A 16,989-nucleotide genomic window follows, 5' to 3' on the forward strand; every position below is an offset into this window, starting at 1 on the left:
ACCTCCTGCCCCTTACCTTAAATCTATGCCCCCTGGTTATTGACACCTCCGCTAAGGGAAAAAGTTTCTTCCTGTCTAACCTATCTATGCCCCTCATAATTTTGGATAACTCTATCAGGTCCCCCCTCAGCCTTCTCTGCTCTAAGGAAAACTACCCTAGCCTATCCAGTCTTTCTTCATAGCTGAAATGCTCTAGCCCAGGCAACATCCTGGTGAATCTCCTCTGCACTCTCCCCAGTGCAATCACATCCTTCCTATAGTGTGGCGACCAGAATTGTACACAGTACTCCAGCTGTGGCCTAACTAGCATTTTATACTACTCCATCATAACCTCCCTGCTCTTATATTCTATGTCTCGGCTAACAAAGGCAAGTATCCCATATGCCTTCCTAAACACCTTATCTACCAGTGCTGTTGCCTTCAGTGATCTATGGACAAGTACACCAAGGTCCCTCAGAACCTCTGTACTTCCTAGGGTCCTACTACCCATTGTATATTCCCTTGCCTGGTTAGTCCTCCCAAAATGCAGCACCTCACACTTCTCAGGATTAAATTCCATTTGCCACTGCTCGGCCCACCTTGTCAGCCCATCTATATCATCCTGTAATATAAGGCTTTCCTCCTCACTATTTACAACACCACCAATGTTCGTGTCATCTGCGAACTAACTGATCATAACTCCGATATTCACGCCTAAATCTTAATGTAGACTACAAACAGCAAGGGTCCCAGCACCGATCCCTGCGGTACACCACTGGTCACAGGCTTCCACTCGCAAAAACAGTCCTCGACCATCACTCTCTGCCTCCTGCCACTAAGCCAATTTTGGATCCAATTTGCCAAATTGCCCTGGATCCCATGGGCTCTTATCTTTTTGACCAATCTCCCATGCGGGACCTTATCAAAAGCCTTACTGAAGTCCATGGTGACTACATCAACTGCTTTACCCTCAACTACACACCTAGTCACCTCCTCAAAAAATTCAATCAAATTTGTTAGACATGATCTCCCCCTGACAAAGCCATGCTGACTATCCTTGATTAATCCCTGCCTCTCCAAGTGGAGATTAATCCTGTCTCTAAAATTTTTTTCCAATAGTTTCCCTACCACTGATGTTAGGCTCACTGGCCTGTAATTCCCTGTTTTATCTCTACTATCCTTCTTGAATAATGGTACCACATTCCCTGTCCTCCAGTCCTCTGGTACCTCTCCTGTGGCCAGAGAAGATTTGAAAATTTGTGTCAGGGCCCTTGCTATCTCCTCCCTTGCCTCACATAACAGCCTGGGATACATCTCATCTAGGCCTGGGGATTTATCCACTTTTAAGCCTGCTAAAACTGCTAATACCTCCTCCCTTTCAATGCTAATTTGTTTAAGTATATCACAATCCCCCTCCCAGATCTCTACACCTATTTCGTCCTTCTCCATAGTGAACACAGATGAAAAGTAATAATTTAAAACCTCACCTATGTCCTCCAGCTCCACACACAGATTGCCACTTTGGTCCTACTCTTTCCCTGGTTATCCTCTTGCCCTTAATAAACTTATAAAATGCTTTGGAATTTTCCATTATCGTGCCCGCCAATGTTTTTTCATGCCACCTCTTCGCTCTCCTAATTACTCTTTTGAGTACCCCCCCCCTCCTACATTTTCTATACTCCTCTGGGGCCTCCGCTGTTGTCAGCCCTCTGAATCTGCCATAAGCCTTCAATTTTTTTCCATATCCAATCCTCTATAGCCCTTGACATCCAGGGTTCCCTGGACTTATTGGCCCTACCCTTCACCTTTACGGGAACATGTTATAAAGTCATAGAGTCGTACAGCATAGAACCAGGCCCTTCGGCCCACCGCATCCATGCCGACCATGATGCCTATCTATACTATTCCCACCTGCCTGCATTAATTCCATATCCCTCTATGCCTTGCTCATTCAAGTACCTGTCCAGATGCCTCTTAAATGTCGCTATTTTACTGCCTTCACCACCTCCTCAGGCAACTCATTCCAGATACCCACTATTCTTTGTGTGAAAAATTTACCCCTTTGATCCCCTTTAAACCTCCTCCTCATCACCTTAAATCTATGCCCTCTAGTTTTAGTCACCCCTACCATGGGAAACAGACTCTGGCTATCTACCCTATCTATGCCTCTCATAATTTTATATATCTCTATCATGTCCCCTCTCAGCCTCCATCGCTCCAGGGAAAACAGACCCAGCCTATCCAATCTCTCTTTATAACTCAAGCCCTCCAAACCAGGCAACATCCTTGTGAATCTTTTCTGCACCCTCTTGTTGGCCCTGAACTCTCACTATTTCCTTTTTTTATGACTCCCACTGGTCTGATGTCGACTTTCCTACAAGTAGCTGCTCCCAGTCCACTTTGACCAGATCCTGTTTTATCATATTGAAATCGACCTTGCCCCAATTCAGAACCTTTATTTCCGGTCCATCTTTGTCCAAATCATTAATATATACCACAAACAGCAAGGGACTCAACACTGAGCCCTGTGGAACGCTACTGGAAACTGCTTTCCATTTGCAAAAACATTGTCGGCTACTACCCTTTGTTTCCTGCCACTGAGCCAATTTTGGATCCAACTTGCCACATTCCCTTGTATCCCACGGGCTTTTATTTTTCTGACCAATCTGCCATGTGGGACCTTGTCGAATGCCTTACTAAAATCCATGCCGACCACATCCACTGCACTACCCTCATCAATCCTCCTTGTTACTTACTCAAAAAATTTAATTAAGTTTGTATTTTATCTGTCAATAATTTTTCATGACCTCTCTTTGCTTTCCTAATTTCCGTTTTTACTTCACCGCTGCACTTTCTATACTCCTCTAGGCTTTCTAAGGTATCAAGTTTTTTGTGACCATCATAAGCTTTCTGCTTTATCGCATCAGTATGCTTCTAGATAAACAGTGGGCTTTACATTTGGCTGTACCACCCTTTATCTTTGTGGGGACACGTCTACACTGTGCCTATGGAACCTCGCTTTTGAATGCCTCCCACTGGTTTGCCACTGATTTTCCTTCAAGTAGCTATATCCAGTCCACTTTCACCAGGTCACCTACCTCTCAGTTTCTTAAAATTTGCCTTCCCCCAATTTAGAACTTTTACTCCTGTTTTATCTTTGTCCTTTTCCATGTTTATGCTAAAACTAACTGTATTATGGTCATTATCTCCAAAATGGTCACCCACTGCTGCTTCATCCACTTGCCCAGCTTCATTTGGAATAAATCTGGAATTGCTCTCATTGGGCTGTTACGTGCTGGCTAAAAAAGTTCTCTTGAATGCAGTTCAAGGATTTTGTGCCCTCTGTGCCCTTCACACTGTTTGTATCCCAGTTGATATTATCCCATCAGCCTGCTCTCAATCATCAGTAAAGTGATGGAAGGTGTCATCAACAGTGCCATCAAGCGGCACTTGCTTAACAATAACTTGCTCAGTGACACTCGGTTTGGGTTCCGCCAGGGCCACTCAGATCCTGACCTCATTACAGCCTTGGTTCAAACATGGACAAAAGAGTTGAACTCAAGAGGTGAGGTGAGAGTGACTGCCCTTGACATCAAGACAGCATTTGACTGAGTATGGCATCAAGGAGCCCTAGCAAAACTGAAGTCAATGGGAATCAGGGGGAAAACTCTCCGCTGGTTAGAGTCATACCTAGCGCAAAGGAAGATGGCTGTTAGAGGCCAATCATCTGAGCTCCAGGACATCACTGCAGGAGTTCCTCAGGTAGTGTCCTCGGCCCATCTTCAGCTGCTTCATCAATGACCTTCCTTCAATCATAAGGTCAGAAGTGGTGATGTTCGCTGATGATTGCACAATGCTCAGCACCATTCGCGATTCCTCAGACACTGAAGCAGTCCATGTAGAAATGCAGCAAGATCTGGACAATATCCAGGCTTGGGCTGATAAGTGGCAAGTAACATTTGCGCCACACAAGTGCCAGGCAATGACCATCTCCAACAAGAGAGAATCTAACTATCTCCCCTTGACATTCAATAGCATTACCATCGCTTAATCCCCCACTATCAACATCCTAGTGTCTACCATTGACCAGAAACTGAACTGGAGTAGCCATATAAATACCGTGCCTACGAGCAGGTCAGAGGCTAGGAATCCTGCGGCGAGTAACTCACCTCCTGACTCCCCAAAGCCTGTCCACCATCTACAAGGCACAAGTCAGGAGTGTGATGGAATACTCTCCATTTGCCTGGATGGGTGCAGCTCCAACATAACTCAAGAAGCTCAACGCCATCCAGGACAAAGCAGCCTGCTTGATTGGCATCCCATCCACAAACATTCACTCCCTCCACCACTGACGCACAGTGGCAGCAGTATGTACCATATACAAGACGCCCTGCAGCAACGCACCAAGGCTCCTTTGACAGCACCTTCCAAACCCATGACTTCTACCAACTAGAAGGACAAGGGCAGTGGATGCATGGGAACACCACCACCTGCAAGTTCCCCTCCAAGTCACACACCATCCTGACTTAGAACTATATTGCCGTTCCTTCACTGTCGCTGGGTCAAAATCCTGGAACTCCCTTCCTAACAGCACTGTGGGTGTACCTACCTCCCATGGTCTGCAGCGGTTCAAGAAGACCTTCTCAAGGGCAATTAGGGATCGGCAATAAATGCTGGCCTAGCCAGCTATGCCCACATCCCATGAATGAATAAAACAAAAATCTTTGTAGGATCCTTCTGTTCTTCGTCAATGAGACCAGATGTGTTAAGACGATGTCGTCCTTCACTGCCAATGGCTATGTGTGTTTTTACTGCATGCTTCTGTGGATTATCAAAGGCTAGGTCATCAAAACAAAGCTTGACTCTCTGCTTAAAAAGAAGAAACTCTGAAAGCAGGGCGGATGCTTTCCAATTAATAGTCGGAAAAAGCATTGCAATGATTGCAATCACTCTCTGTCTTTGTAACTGCAGAAGAAACGATAAGCTATGAAGGTGAATAATAGAAAGACTTGCAGTACCACATCTGAACAGACTTGGGTGATGTGGTGCTGTTTTCTGCAGTTCTGATGAACTGGTTGGAGGTTGTGGCATTCTCTTTTACTGTAGAGCACTTGTGGAAATATCACTAATGGACAGGTTTGGAGGTTGTGGCGGTGTTAAGTGTTGTGGAGACTTGTTGTAGTACCACAAATGAACAGGCTTGGAGGTCGTGGCGCTTTTGCCGATATTGTGCACTTTGGTTTGGCCCCGCCTATGAAGGGGGAACTGGCATGAAGAAAAATCAAAGGCCTAAAACTGTAATGGCAATTTTCCCTGAAAAATAGCAATAGCGATTGCTCCTCCTGAAACCACAATGAAAAACTTTCCTCCGTTCTGTGTCTTGACTGTCACCCACTCTGCTGCTCACTGATGGACCGCGGCACTCCCCATACCGAAAATATGTCGATTCTGCGGTCGACCGCTATCCCGCTGCTGTGATGGCGCTGAACCTTCTGAGGCACCTCACAACTAAACCGGGGTCTGTTACCTCTATACAGCGTTCACTCCCCAGACTTCGGTGAGAAACTGACGTCATAATCCCTGTGTTAATCGAGACAACAGGAGTCTGCAGCTACCTGGCTTCACAGCCCAAAGTGAAAAGAAGCTTATCCAGTTGCTGTTGTCTGTAATGCTTCGAAGGTAAGAAAGCTTGAAGGGTGGGGTATTGGAGATCCAGATCGTTGCTCATGTGGTCTGATCTACCAAGAGGAAAAGAAGTGTGCTCTCTTCAGATTAGTCCTTCTAAATATATCTGTGGGTCTTCAAATGTCCTTTAGGGAAGGAAAGCTGCCATCCTTACCTGGTCTGGCCTAAATGTGACTCCAGACCCAGTTTAATGTGTCTGATTCTTAAATGCTCTCTGAAATGGCCTAGCAAGCCACTCAATTCAAGGGCAGTTAGGGATGGTCAGTAAATGTTAGCCCAGCCAGCGAAGCCCACATGCCATTAACAAACATAAAAAAATCTCACCACTGCCAAAATATTGCATGTTCCTTGAACCTTTGTGTTTGTATAGACTATACACAAAGACTAACCACTCCAGATGGGATCACTAACACAATATTGTGAATTTTTTATTGAGTACTGAGGGAGCAGCTAGTACACTCAGATGTTCACTGCACAGGGGTTTCTTCAAGACTGCTAAATGCTCAGAATCATGTGGTCTGCTACATCATAGCTCTTACATGGCTAACATGACGTAGTCACACCTTTTACAGGTGTACACACACAACACTTTCCTCCTGTGAGATCCTCTGAGAATCCTCACTCCACACCTACCTGCATGCTGGTGAGTGACCATGGGTTGCCTGATGTCCCACAGACAGGCAGCTTACAGATGGCAAGTGGACTGGTCACATTGATAATGAGGCCCAGTGATAAAATGGTTGTGGGCTCATGCTGCTGTCGGGCTGGTCAGAAATGAACTGACTGCTGTAGTTTTCTGGCGGAATCTATTGTGGATCCCATAATCTTACAGCATTCACTGTGTAGGCTTGCAGACAAAAATGGATACCCAGAGGAGGCACCAAAGAGTTGTTGGAAACTGTGGAATCATACATACATACGAACATATGAACATATGAAGTCGGAGCAGGAGTAGGCCATTTGGCCCCTCGAGCCTGCTAGGCCATTCAATAAGATCATGGCTAATCTGATTGTAACCTCGACTCCACTTTCCCAGCTACCCCCGATAACTATTCACCTTCTTACTTATCAAGAATCTATCTACCTCTGCCTTAAAAATATTTAAAAACTCTGCATCGACTGCCTTTTGAGGAAGAGAGTTCCAAAGACTCACAACCCTCTGAGAGAAAACATTTCTCCTAATCTCTGTCTTAGATGGGCGACCCCTTATTTTTAAACAGTGACCCCCTAGTTCTAGATTTTCCCACTAGTTTAGCTTAGAGATACAGCACTGAAACAGGCCCTTCAGCCCACCGAGTCTGTGCTGACCATCAACAACCCATTTATACTAATCCTACACTAATTCCATATTCCTACCACATCCCCACCTGTCCCTATATTTCCCTACCACCTATCTATACTAGGGGCAATTTATAATGGCCAATTTACCTATCAACCTGCAAGTCTTTGGCGTGTGGGAGGAAACCAGAGCACCGGGAGGAAACCCACGCAGATACAGGGAGAACTTGCAAATTCCGCACAGGCAGTACCCAGAATTGAACCCGGGTCGCTGGAGCTGTGAGGCTGCGGTGCTAACCACTGCGCCACTGTGCATCCTTTCCACATCCACTCTGTCAAGACTCCTCAGAATCTTATGTTTCAATCACGTTGCCTCTTACTGTTCCAAACTCCAACAGATGCAAGACTAGCCTGTCCAACCTTTTCTCCTACGACAACCCTCTGAACTGCTTCCAACACATTTACATCAGTACGACACAGCGTCTTTAGGAAAGAAGAGAAAACAATGAAAGGACAGAATGTTCTGGGGAGAATGACTATATTAATTAAGTACTTAACATTAATGTGTTGCATCCTTTTTCTTTATCTAATGATTGTTTTAGAGATTACCCCAAAAATTGAGATTTTAAAGATATTTCCGACTTCTAACCAAAATGATTTTGCGGTAGAAAGTAATGATGACAATTGTTTGAATAGTTTTAAAATTATGATTGCTGATGGCCGTTTAGGATGTTTTTTAAAGGTAGCCAATACAGAAAATTAATTGTTGCTATTATTATTGGTACAATTTGCGAATGATCAACTGAACAGATTCAACGTTATTTTGATCAGAAGAAGAAAAACAACAACTTATATTTATATTGTGCCTTTAACATAGTAAAACGTCCTAAAGTGCTTCACAGGAGTGTTATAAAGCAGAATTAGACACCGAGCCACATAAAATGATATTAGGGCAGAAAGCCAAAAGCTTGGTCAATGAGGTAAGTTTTAAGGAGCGCCTTAAAGGAAGAAATAGAGGCAGAGGCCAGAAATTTACCAGGTCTTTGATACTGGACGGGGAGGCAGGAAGGCTGGCAAAATGGTGTGGGAAGATTTTGGGGGGTGCCGATTTCTTCCTGCTGCCATGCCATTTTGCCAGTATCGGGAAAGGTGGCAGATCAATTGCCCATTGGGAGCCCAATTGAACCATTTAAGTGGCCAATTAAAGCCCACTTCCCGTCTCTGTGGGCATTTTGCTTGTGTCGGGGAGCCACTGCCTTGTGGGCATACTGTCCAGTAAAACCTGGCGGCCTCCCAGCGGACTCCCTTGTGGGGGGTCCTTCTTTAGGGGCACTCCATGGCCCACGGAGGGGTCCCCATGTGGAAAAGGCAGTCTCCGCAGCAACAGTGACACCAGCGCTCAGCAACACCATCTCCCCCCACCTCCCCACCCTGGCCCCAATCGCTAGGAGAGAATTCCAGAGCTTAAGGTCTAGGCAGCTGAAGGCACAGCCACCAATGATGGAAAAATTAAGATTGGAGATGTTCAAGAAGCCAGAATTAGATCAGTGCAGATATCTTGCAGGGTTGTGGGGCTGAAGGAAATTACAGAGATAGAGAGGGGTGAGGCCATGGAGGGATTTGAAGACAAGGATGAGAATTTTAAAATCAGGAGGTTGCTTGAATGGGAGCCAATGTAGGTTCGCGAGCACAGGTGTGATAGGTGGACAGGGATTGGCATGAATAAGGACAGGTGCAGCAGAGTTTTGAATGACCTCAAATTTATGGAGTAGTATGTGTGAGATCAGCCAGGAGTGCATTGGAATAGTCAAGTCTCGAGGTAACAAAAGCTTGAATGAAGTTTTCAGCAGCAGATGAACTGAGGCAGCGGCAAAGTCGGAAGCCATTATGGAGGTGGAAACAAGTGATCTTAGTGATGGCCTGGATATGTGGTCAGAAGCTCATCTCAGGGTCAAATATGACATGAAGGTTGCGAACAGTCTGGTTGGCTCTCAAATAGTTGTCAGGGAGAGGATGGAGTCGGTAGCTAGGGAACCGAGTTGGAACAGGGACCGAAGCCAATGGCTTCAGTCTTCTCAATATTTAATTGGAGAAAATCTCTGCTCATCCAGTTCTGGATGTTGGATAAGCAGTCTGATAATTTAATAAAATTGGAGGAATCGAGAGAGATGGTGATGAAATAGAACAGGGGGGAGAAAATTGAAATACCTCTGATCGGTGATCATTTTAGGTATTGGGCAAATTTTTCAAGTTAGTGCTTCCTGCATGGAGACTTAATCCACAGGAGGACAGATCAGACATTCAGACAGAGAGGTTGGTATGTTTGATTCAAAATTTTGTAATTTTCTAGACCTAACTGTTGAGTGATAAATAGGTTTTGTGTTGGGAGTGATAGCTCATAAAATGTACCCATTTTTCTGAATATGTCCACATTGGAAATGAAGCAAGATATTTGTGCCAAGTAGCTATATACAGTATAAGTCAGAATGATGATTTAACACTTTTACACAACTTGCTGGGACAGAGTTTCATTGATGCCATCAGCCCTCTGATATCCCACTTAAATGACATTATTTATTTGTGAGCTTGCAGATTGATTTTCAGCAGACCATTTTATCATAGCAAAATCACAGCCAAGCTCAATCATATCCTTACAACTGCACATGCCCATCTTCTAGCAGGGATCTCTGGTAGCAGTCAGGAGAGACAATCTTTACCAATTGATCCTCTCTCTAGTCCAGGGATACTGGGGCCAATTGCAATGCAATCAGTCCAAACCGGCTGAGATCAATTGAGTCTAAGCAGAGCAGGGATAAATCTCAATGGATTGTCTGTGGCAATATGAAATTGATGATTTGTGATTTTAAAGCTTCACTTGTAGCCTTGTTTTGTTTCATACGATCAGATCTAATTCTAAAAGATCATATCACATTTGAAAAGGAGCAAGATTATAACAATAGAATTTCATATATAAAATTTTGTGATGATTGAACAGTTTAAAAACCATGACAGTGATAACAAATTGAAAGTGCTGGCAGCAGCTGTCTTTGATTTGATCAGACTGTACCCAGTTACTAAATGAACCAAGATTCTGATGTTAGAAAGTTATGTATAAAATCTAGTAATGATTGACTAAATATTTCAAGTTAATTGTAGCCATGAGAAAATACGTGTGCTTTGGGCCAATAATGGATGATCTTATGGGTTTCTCAGCAAATATATTCAGTAGCAATGGTAGTGAATGCCTTAAATAATATTGCATCTTCTTAGAAAGTTATGAAATTTTCAAAAATTACTTAAAATGAACAAAAGAGATATCTTTAAACACTAGTTTTATTGAGATATCAAAAATTGCATCATCAATCACTACTTTTATCTAATATCCACCATAACTCTAAACATATGTCAGCAGCTGACTAATGCTGAGGGAAACAGGTCATTTATTTTATAATACAGAAGATAATTTCCTATTGCACTATCTTCAAGTACCTAAGGCATGGCAGTCAACAGCTGCCATGTCTGTGCTTCATTGTATTTCAATTTTAGGCAAAAAATTTAATTATGTTTAATGTTCCATGTTATGGAGAGAGGTTTTTTTCTCCAGTTAATAACAGACTGTTGTTGTAAGCCCAGGCAATTTTCTTCATTAGTGTGAAATGAATGCAGTTGTTATGTTATATAGTTTCTGAATAACTAATGTATCTGATTTATAAAGGGGACATTTTATAAGGTTAAAATACTTAATTTCGCTTCAAGTGTGCGGAGTAATCATCCTTTATTGCTACTGGTGGTTATTTTCTTGCTGCCTGGGAGAATTCTTCGTAATTTCATTTGTACAAAATAGTTTTACATAGTAAATGCTAAAAGCATTAAGCCATCATTAACTTTGTAGTTTTTGATAACTTTCTGTACATACATAGCCACTCATAATATACACACATGTATATGTCTTGTTGGATTGTTCACTGAGAAAAAGGAAAATAATATTTGTGAATGTAATTGTGTTGTACCACGTAAATTCTGTTTTTACCTGTTTTTTATTTATCTTTTGTAATAACTATGTTTAAATACTTTTTCATTTACTTTTTTAGTGTAAGAAAGTTATCTGCTGCGACTGAGATTATAAAGGTAAAAAGAATCTGTGACCAGCAGCAATTTGCCAAGTATATTCAGGGCCCTTGTTGATTTGAATCAATGTTGCAATGTATCTTGAAAGTGACAAGCAGCAATCTTGTGATTCTCTTGTACGCACTTGTTATCGAGTTGTTTATTGTTATGTCTTTTAAAATTCTTCTATATATTATATTTTAGTACAATTTATATTGTTTTATATTTGAATTTTATGAAGTACATAAATACTGTAACTACAAGAGCGGGTGAGAGGCTGGTCAGAGGTGGCAAGTAACTTACCTCCTGATTCCTCAAAGCCTGTCCACCATCTACAAGGATTACCCCCACTTTTTTTAAATTTCCAAAATATACTTTATTCATAAAAATCTGTAAAAAAAACATGACAAAACAGTTCTAAAAAGCACCAAGTCAAAAATTACAAGCAGTGCAAAGGAGGTCAGTTTCCTTCAATGCAGGAGTGAGTTGACTCACAACCCTTCCATTTCATTTCTCATGCCATATACATTTTACAGCAAACGAAAATTTTCCTGATACAGTTCGAGGGGTTTTCCATGGATCCAGCCCCTCCGTTCAGCTTGGTGGGGGGACCTTACACTGTGGTCTTTCCCCATTGAGCCTTTGCTGCGGCTGCCCCAAGCTTTAGTGCGTCCCTCAGCACGTAGTCCTGGACCTTGGAATGAGCCAGTCTGCAACATTCGGTGGTGGACAACTCTTTGCGCTGGAAGACCAGCAAGTTTCGGGCAGACCAAAGGGCTTCTTTCACCAAATTGATAGTCCTCCAGCAGCAGTTGATGTTAATCTCGGTGTGCGTCCCTGGGAACAGCCCGTAGAGCACAGACTCAAGTGTTACAGAGCTGCTTGGGACGAACCTCAACAAAAACCACTGCATTTCTTTCCACACCTGCTTTGCAAAGACACATTCCAGAAGGAGGTGGGCAACCATCTCTTCCCCACCACAGCCACCGCGAGGGTATTGTGTGGAGGGGGCGAGACTTTGGACGTGCAGGAAGAATCTGACGGGGAGGGCTCTTCTCACCACCAGCCAAGCCACATCTTGGTGCTTGTTTGAAAGTTCTGGTGATGAGGCGTTCCGCCAAATGACTTTGGCGGTCTGCTTGGGGAACCATCCGACAGGATCCACCATCTCTTTTTCCCGTAAGGCCTTGAGGACATTCCGTGCAGACCACTGCTTGATGGATCGGCGGTCAAAGGTGTTTTTCCGCAGAAACTGCTCCACAAAGGATAGGTGGTACGGCACGGTCCAACTGGATGGAGCGTTCTGCGGCAGTGACCAGGCCCATCCTTTGCAACACCGGGGACAGGTAGAACCTCAGCACGTAGTGACACTTGGAGTTTGCGTACTGGAGGTCCACACACAGCTTGATGCAGCTGCACACGAAGGTAGTCATCAGGATGAGGGCCACGTTGGGTACATTTTTCCCGCCCTTATCCAGAGGTTTGAACATTGTGTCCCTCAGGACCTGGTCCATTTTGGATCCCCAGATAAAGCGGAAAATGGCTCGGGTGACCGCCACAGTGCAGGAGTGGGGTATGGACCAGACCTGAGTGCCTCCGCTGCCTGGGATTGTCACCCCTCTTATGCTTGCATCCTTCCTAATAGACTCAGCAAAGGGTTCAACACAGCAAACAAACAAGACAGGGGAGAGCGGACAGCCCTGTCTGACTCCAGATTGGATCGGGAAACTTTCTGATTCCCACCCATTGATTGAGACTGTGCTACTGATGTCTGTGTAGAGCAGTTTGATCCAATTGCAGATTCCCTCCCCAAACCCCATTTTGGAAAGCACGTCCATCATGTAGGTGTGCGATATCCTGTCAAAAGCCTTCTCCTGGTCCAGGCTGATGAGGCAGGTGTCCACCCTCCTGTCCCGTACATAGGCGATCGTATCCCTGAGTAGCGCAAGACTATCGGAGATCTTCCTGCCAGATACAGTGCAGGTCAGATCAGGGTGAATCACCAACTTCAGAGCAGACTTGACTCGACTGGCTATAACTTTGGACAGAATCTTGTAGTCAACATTAAGCAGTGAGATGGGCCGCCAATTTTTGATTTCTGCCCTCTTCCCCCTTCCGCGAGTAGATGAGGGTGATGATGCCTTTCCTCATGGATTCTGACATACTGCCGGCCAGGAGCATACTCTCGTATACTTCCAGCAGGTCCGGGCCGACCCAGTCCCACAGGGCCGAATACAACTCAACCGGTAAGCCATCTCTTCCGGGAGTTTTACTCGTGTCGAAGGACTCGACGGCCTTTGTCAGCTCGTCCAGAGTTAGCAGCTTGTCCAGTCTCTCCCTCATGCTGTCATCTAAGATCTCTGTGATAGATGACAGGAAGGACTGGGAGGCTCTGCTGTCTGTGGGCTTCATGTCGTACAGCCCAGCATAAAAGGATTTGCTGATCCTTAGTATGTCGGATTGCGAAGACGTTACCGAGCCATCCTCTTCCTTCAAGCTGCTGACCACAGAGCTCTCTCTGTGTACCTTTTGGAAGAAGTAACGCGAACACTTTTCATCCTGCTCAATGGAGCGGACTCTGGACCGGAAGATGATCTTGGAGGCCTCCGTGGCAAAAAGTGAGGCCTGCTGGCTCTTCACCTCTTGGAGGTCCTCCTTGACCTCGACCTCCATCGACTGCAGCCGGAGCAGATTTTGCATGCTTTTCTGGAATCGGGACATTTCCCTCTGTCTCTCTCTCGCCCTCTGAACACCTTTGAGGATAAAGAACCTCTTGATGTTCTCCTTGATCGCTTCCCACCAGTGAACTGGAGACTCAAAGAGGGGTTTCACGGTCCTCCAACCTTTGTGATCCCTTTCGAGTTCCTCAACGTTCTCTGGGGTTAGCAGTGTAGCATTGAGCTTCCACATCTCCCTGCCAACCCGCTGGTCGTCCTGTAAGTGACAGTCAAAGAACAAAGAACAAAGAACAAAGAAAATTACAGCACAGGAACAGGCCCTTCGGCCCTCCAAGCCTGCGCCGATCCAGATCCTCTATCTAAAAATGTCGCCTATTTTCTAAGGGTCTGTATCTCTTTGCTTCCTGCCCATTCATGTATCTGTCTAAATACATCTTAAAAGACGCTATCGTGCCCGCGTCTACCACCTCCGCTGGCAACGCGTTCCAGGCACCCACCACCCTCTGCGTAAAGAACTTTCCACGCATATCCCCCCTAAACTTTTCCCCTCTCACTTTGAACTCGTGACCCCTAGTACTTGAATCCCCCACTCTGGGAAAAAGCTTCTTGCTATCCACCCTGTCTATACCTCTCATGATTTTGTACACCTCAATCAGGTCCCCCCTCAACCTCCGTCTTTCTGATGAAAATAATCCTAATCTACTCAACCTCTCTTCATAGCTAGCACCCTCCATACTAGGCAACATCCTGGTGAACCTCCTCTGCACCCTCTCCAAAGCATCTACATCCTTTTGGTAATGTGGCGACCAGAACTGCACGCAGTATTCCAAATGTGGCCGAGCCAAAGTCTTATACAACTGTAACATGACCTGCCAACTCTTGTACTCAATACCCCGTCCGATGAAGGAAAGCATGCCGCATGCCTTCTTGACTACTCTATTGACCTGCGTTGCCACCTTCAGGGAACAATGGATCTGAACACCCAAATCTCTCTGTACATCAATTTTCCCCAGGACTTTTCCATTTACTGTATAGTTCACTCTTGAATTGGATCTTCCAAAATGCATCACCTCGCATTTGCCCTGATTGAACTCCATCTGCCATTTCTCTGCCCAACTCTCCAATCTATCTATATTCTGCTGTATTCTCTGACACTCCCCTTCACTATCTGCTACTCCACCAATCTTAGTGTCGTCTGCAAACTTGCTAATCAGACCACCTATACTTTCCTCCAAATCATTTATGTATATCACAAACAACAATGGTCCCAGCACGGATCCCTGTGGAACACCACTGGTCACACGTCTCCATTTTGAGAAACTCCCTTCCACTGCTACTCTCTGTCTCCTGTTGCCCAGCCAGTTCTTTATCCATCTAGCTAGTACACCTTGGACCCCATGCGCCTTCACTTTCTCCATCAGCCTACCATGGGGAACCTTATCAAACGCCTTACTGAAGTCCATGTATATGACATCTACAGCCCTTCCCTCATCAATCAACTTTGTCACTTCCTCAAAGAATTCTATTAAGTTGGTAAGACATGACCTTCCCTGCACAAAACCATGTTGCCTATCACTGATAAGCCCATTTTCTTCAAAATGGGAATAGATCCTATCCCTCAGTATCTTCTCCAGCAGCTTCCCTACCACTGACGTCAGGCTCACCAGTCTATAATTACCTGGATTATCCCTGCTACCCTTCTTAAACAAGGGGACAACATTAGCAATTCTCCAGTCCTCCGGGACCTCACCCGTGTATAAGTCGGCCAGTAAGAGGCAGTGGTCAGAGAAGAACACCGGCTTGACCGGCACAAACAGGAAGTTGATCCTGGAACAGGCAGACCTGTCCGATCTTGACCATGTGTATCTGCGCTGCGCTCCGTCTGCAGGTTTGCTGAAGACGTCATGCAGTTTGGCATCTTTAACTGTTTCTATTAGGAATCTGGACGTAACGTCCAGTTTGCTGTCGTCTCTGCCGGATCATCCAGCTGTATCGATGATGCAGTTGAAGTCACTGCCTAGGATGACCAGCCTGGACGTCGCCAGCAGCAGTGGGAGCTGCTGGAAGACTGTCAGCCGCTCGCCGCATTGAACCGGGGCGTACACGTTGATCGAGTGGAGCGGAGCGTTGTTGTACATTACATCTGCTACAAGGAGGCGACTGCCCACCACCTCCTTCAGCTCGGAGATGGTGAAGTTACCTCCCCGCAGCAGAATACCCAGGCCAGAGGAATGGCAATCATTTCCCCCTGACCAGACCAATGGCCCGTGGGACCACCATCGCGACCACTGCCTATCGGTGCTGAGGTGTGGTATTCCACACTCCTGCCGAAACAGTAGGTCGGCTTTGACCTTGGCGAGGCAATCCAAGGTTGAAACACATTGCGTAGTGGATTTAATGCTACACACATTAATTGAAGCAATCCTTATACCCACTTTTTTTTTGCCTTCCTTCCACTTGCCTGGATGAGTGCAGCTCCAAACACACATCTGCATCCATGAACTAATAAAAAAATTTAAAATCAAGTTCCAGTGCTTGCCTTTTTAGTGACCATATATGCCTCACTGTGTTTTGTAAAGGTTGAATATTTATGGTTTAATTTTTATTTTTCATTTTTAAAGTCAGTCTGATGTTCCCCACTGTCTATGATGATTAAAAGAAGGTTTTTTTGCATTTATGATTATGTCGCATTATGGGTGTGTATGGAGTATGCACATTGCTTTAGTCTTGCAGTGGGCAGCTGTTCATGATGCTCCTGGCTGTGCAGTCCTGAGTCTTTGGCTATCCCGCTCCTGACAAAATTGCACTGCAACAGAGAGGCAATGGGCCCTCTGCCCCCATCGTTTCACGTTGTAATTTTATGGGGGCCCCACTTCCAAACCCATCTCAGGGCCCCATAAATTCAGCCCACTGAGTCTTCATATAAATAGCTCCCTCACTCATCGAATAATAGTATTATTGAAATTACAACACAAAAAGAGCTCATTTGTTCTCTCACACTTTTTAAAATGCCTTCCAGAGATGTGGCTGTCGCTGGCAAGGCCAGTATTTGTTGCCTATCCCGAATTGCTGTTGAGCAGGTGCCAATGCAAACTCTTTAACTGGAGCTAAGCTTATTGCTCTGTCCCTACCCAACAGTTTTATATTCTTTCTTTTCAAATACCATTCTATTCTCCTTGTAAATTATGTTATTGTCTCTTGTGGCAAAGCATTCCAAGTTCTAATAACCCTCTGTGTGTAAAAAGACTCTTGTAAAGTCACC

This window comes from Heterodontus francisci, chromosome 5 (genome assembly GCF_036365525.1).
Source record: "Heterodontus francisci isolate sHetFra1 chromosome 5, sHetFra1.hap1, whole genome shotgun sequence".
In the NCBI taxonomy this organism is placed as follows: Eukaryota; Metazoa; Chordata; class Chondrichthyes; order Heterodontiformes; family Heterodontidae; genus Heterodontus; species Heterodontus francisci.